Below are 4,949 nucleotides of genomic sequence, written 5' to 3' on the forward strand. Positions count from 1 at the left end.
CAATATATAGCCAATCTTTTTTCATCTATTTTCTCCAAATCCCAGTTTTTGCCCTGCCCCACCACCAAAACTATTGGAGTACTTTAAAGGAAATCACAAACTCATTCACTCAGAAACACTTCACTATGTTACTGTAAAAGATAAACTCAGAAACATTAACACAGTAGCAATTACACATCTACAAAATTTTTTCTAAAAATCGCAAAATACCTATTCAGTGTTCAAATTTCCCTAATCATCTCCTAAGTGAGTTTGAAATTTTGTCCATGTCTGAATCCAGACAAATTCCACACATATCTGTTAATTATCTCTTAATCTATTAACAATTTCTTCTACATTTATTTTATTTACTGGTATTTGTTTACTGAGGAAAGAAGATCAATTTTCTTACAGAATTATCCACATTCTTTATTTTGCAGGGACACCCCTATGTTGTATTGTTCACTATGTCTCTTTCGCTTGCTTTTTTTTTTTTTTTTTTTAATGGAGTGATAATCAAATCTAGGGACCATATCAGTTATTAAACTTCTATGCATCCAGCAGGTTTGGTGTCAACTCTCTCTGATAAGCTCAATTACTACCACTCATCTGAATTTTTCTAGTCACCAAATATTGGTGCTATCATTCTCACATATTCTCTCATTCTCTGTGGGTTTATGCCTCTTTAAAAACCTTTTTAATGTAAATTCAGAAAGGTGTGGAAACGAATACATATGTCCAATTTCCATACTTCTCTATTCTCATTCAACTCAATAATCTACATTTTTGCTTTCTCTTTATCATAGCTGCTTTCTAAAGTTACCAATAACCTCCACTTTAGTAATTCCCACTGATAATGTGTTTTCATTAACACACTATTTCACAAAGGGCTTTAATCCCTTCATATTACAGGAACCAATTTCTCCTGGTTCTTCCTCTATATCTGTATTCTTTCCTTTATAAAGTTCTTCCTCATTTTTTCCTCTTCATCTGTCTCTTAAGAAATAGATTTTTTTGTCCCGTCTTTATATATTTTTATAGAGACCTTTCTGTTTTTTACACAACTTAAGACTCTCCAAATGTGAACTCATCATTCTCTTGCGGACACATATGTAAACTCTATATGAGCGGTAAATGTGTTTTCTTTATGCATAATTTTATTTCCAGCCCTCATAAGTAACTAGCATAGAGTAAGTATACAACAAATGCTGTAGAATGATTTAATCCATGGATAAAATCATTTTAAAGGGAAGTTATATTTTCTTATATCTCTAACTAGGTATCTTTCATTCCCTTCATTGGATTTTCTTTCTCTGCCACCAGGTAAATGTTGTTCCCCAGGTTTTGTGCTGGATCTTCTACTTGTCTCATTCTAAATTCCTTTTCTATGTTTTCTCTTAAATAACCATGACTGTGGCTACCCTGTTAATACTGGTGCCTTCTTACATTTGGATTTCTAGTTCCAAATTTTACATAAAGTTTCAGGTTCATATTTTCAATTTCCTATTGTGTACCATCAGGTCTCATTCTTGCCCCTAAAACTTAACACTTTCTGTGTCCGACACTATGGTCCCATCATCCCTCACAATCTATTCTTTTATCTTTCACTTACTATCCTAGATTAATAGCCACCAGTTTGTCTGGGATAGACTCCGCTTTATCTCCCCACATCAGTGAATCAGTTGCCAAATCCTGTGTCATCCAGTCCACAGAGTTTTGAATCCAGTTGCCTTTTTATGTTAATATTGCTACTATCTGGCCAATGTCCCTATTTGCCCTTGCCTCATGGCAACCCTTTCCTAACTGATCTCATCACTATTCCTTCTTACTTTTGTCCATCTTCTATGTTGCCCAGATGATTATCTCTGCAAAAATCAAACTTAACTGCGTATCTCCCTTAAATAAAACCTGTTTTGCTCCCATTGTCACAGAAGGACCTGACAACCTGTCTTTGTACACTCAGCCTACAATCTGTGTCCTTCACCCTTAACTCTGTCTCTTTCCCTTTATAGTGGGTTATAGTGGGCTCTCGATTACCAAGCCCAGTGGAATTATTTTGTCCTTTATTACCTCTCTCTGTAATCTTTAAGAGAAATACATATATATATTTCTCTCTACTTAGAATGGCCATCTGTTTCTTCTTCACCTGAGGAATCATTCAATACAACTTTCAAATGAATATTCAGAGAATTTTCTAATGTAGAAACACAGGTATTAATCTATCATCATTTCAAAAACCATCTCCCATTATTTAAGAATGTTATTCTCTTCTATAGAAAAGCCTCTAGTGTTTACTGGGGAGATTTGTGTTGTGGGAAGAAAGGGACAGTGCTGAACTGCACACAATCTAACAAATCAATCCTGATAATTAGTAGAGTGGCAGATGGGGAGCCCAGCCATGCTCACACCTTTCTGAGAACCAGCTCAATTCCCATCTCTGCTCTGACACATTCTTGCAGATAGTTAGCCACTCTCTGTGTTTCTTTTGCACTCTGTTCATAGTTCCATTGAAGAACTTGTTATACAGCTTTCTAGTCATTTGTTGACACATCAACTAAAATGTGAATTTCTTAACGGCAAGTCCATTTTATCTTTATATTTCTGCATATATAGTTTATTCTAAACTCATTTATTTTGAATGAATAAATGTTGGAAGGAAACAACAAAGTATGAAAGAGATGTTTAAAATCTATAAATGTAAAACCTTGAATGAAAAGCTTGTTCTTGATAGTTTTTAAGTTCTTAGATGATGTTATTTCTAGAGGGTAGACAGTACCTGCCAAGGTGTAAATTTTTAACAAAGGGCTGCTTTTTAAAAGAGATCTTTAAAATATCACAGTTTCTTAGGTCTGTGCATTGAGATGTCAGTTTATCTGTAACAGAACTACTTATTTAGGAACTGTTTAAATGGCCTGGGGTATGGAGACCAGCTCTTCATAATCTCCTTTGTGACATGACCAAGGCCACAGCTCCTGTGATTTCTGGTATGTCAAATTGCTAACTGGGAAGCAGAAGGGGGACTTTTTCTAAGAATTCCAGCATCTACTTGGAAGCAAATAGACAGTTACATTCCCCTTCACTCATTTCAGATAAAAATATTATTTTATTGAAAATTATTACAGGTGCTGTGTAAATAACATTTTAATCCATAGTCATTTTATAAATGGTATTGTGTTGGCCCATATGCTAGTTTCTACCTTCTTAAAATATACAACTAAGAACCTGAGCACTCTCAAGAAAGGTTTTCTTTATTTTTTAAATTTTAGTGTTAGGCAGATTTACTTGACTTTCAACCAGTATTGGCAGCAGGTAAGTTTAATGAGATTCTTGGAATAACGTCACCTTTGAGAAGCAGAAAATCTAAGCTTGAGTAACCTGAGTTGCTAGGGGGAAAGAAGAAGTTTAACTCTGACAACTCTAGTAGTGCTGTAAATCCAAATATCCAGCAAGAGATTTGTTGGTGCGTGTGAACTCAAAAAGTTATAATTTGGAGCCTATGAGTGGCACCACATTAGGAGCTGTGTAGGTAGATGGACCTTGTATTATCAGGTAGACACATTTCTGAAGGACTGTGCAGGATTCTGCTTCAATAATGACAGCAGTATTACTTTCACCAGGCTCCAGATTTTTCTACTCCTGATGTCAGGAGGAAGCTGATTTACCTTTGGAATGAGATAACCTCTGGGATCCCTGAACAGCTAAAGGGCAGATGGAAATAAGCCTTGGTGAGAACTGATGAGATTCCTGCTAATAAGTCAAGATGAATTTGCATGATTAATTAAAGAATTATTAATTAAAGAATAAAGAGATGACATATTTGTTCTCTGCATCTGTGGCTCAGAATAGTTACACAGAGTAGTTTGTAGAAGTTTTTTTGCGTGCTTTGTGAAAGTCCAATATTGTGACATCACTAAGTGGGATCATGCAGTTAAGGGTACTTTAATAAGGTGAAAATATTATACACATGAAAGAAACTTTATAATACATTATTAGTATGAATTTAAAATTTACATAAGAACACCTACGAAACTATAACAGTAGCAATTACTCTTGTGAAACTATTTTACATAATTTGAAAGAAGTAACTTATCAACAATATTTTCCTAATCCTTTCCCACAAGGCAATGAAGATGGACAAGGAACATATCCCAGTGCACATCTATTATAAGCCATTTATCCCAGACTGTGATGCAGGTGTGCTTAAGTCTGAAATGCAGGTGACTCTCACTTAGAGGCAAAATACATTCCAGCTGAGGAAAAAGGCAAGCCTTTATGACCTGTTTAATCCTGTTGCTTTACTTATGGATGTCTCTGGATGGTGCCAAAATGATGAAAAGTGGAAGATTAAATCACATTCAGTCAACCACTTGTTTTACTCATACTGTGCCAACAATAAATATGCCATTTAAATATTTTTCATCAAGTTCACTGATTTTTCCCCCATAATAGTCTTTATTATTTCCTTTCTTTTTCTCATTTTGAACATAATTTGCTTTTCTTACCTAGTTTCCTTTGTTTGTTTTTTGAGACGGAGTCTCACTCTTGTCGCCCAGGCTGGAGTACAATGGCAGATCTCGGCACACTGCAACCTCAGCCTCCCAGGTTCAAGCGATTCTCTCACCTCAGTCTCCTGAGTAGCTGGGATTACACGCACCCGCCACCATGGCCAGCTCATTTTTGTACTTTTAGTAGAGATGCGATTTCACCTTTTTGGCCAGCTGGTCTGGAAATCCTGACCTCAGGTGATCCGCCCCCCTCGGCCTCCCGAAGTGATGGGATTACAGGCGTAAGCCACCACGTTCAGTCTGTCATATCTAGTTTCTTAAGGTAGAGGTTTAGGTTTATTTATCTGAGACCTTTCTTCTTTGCTACTTGTAGGTGTTTACAACTATAGATTAACCTCTTAGCACTAGCATTTTATCTATTTTGTTGTGTTTTATTTTACATTCAACTGAAGTATTTTCTAATTT

General features: G+C 35.8%; 1 long non-coding RNA gene across 1 annotated transcript; it reads left to right on the forward strand.

The window, feature by feature from the left end:
- The first annotated feature begins 494 nt into the window (after window positions 1-494).
- On the forward strand, window positions 495-4,393 carry LOC103882398. Its single transcript, XR_002520570.2, has 2 exons — window positions 495-3,704; window positions 4,101-4,393. It is a non-coding gene; the product is annotated as an uncharacterized LOC103882398 (long non-coding RNA).
- The last annotated feature ends 556 nt before the right edge of the window (window positions 4,394-4,949 follow it).

The sequence above is a fragment of the Papio anubis genome, chromosome 2 (genome assembly GCF_008728515.1).
Source record: "Papio anubis isolate 15944 chromosome 2, Panubis1.0, whole genome shotgun sequence".
NCBI lineage: Eukaryota > Metazoa > Chordata > Mammalia > Primates > Cercopithecidae > Papio > Papio anubis.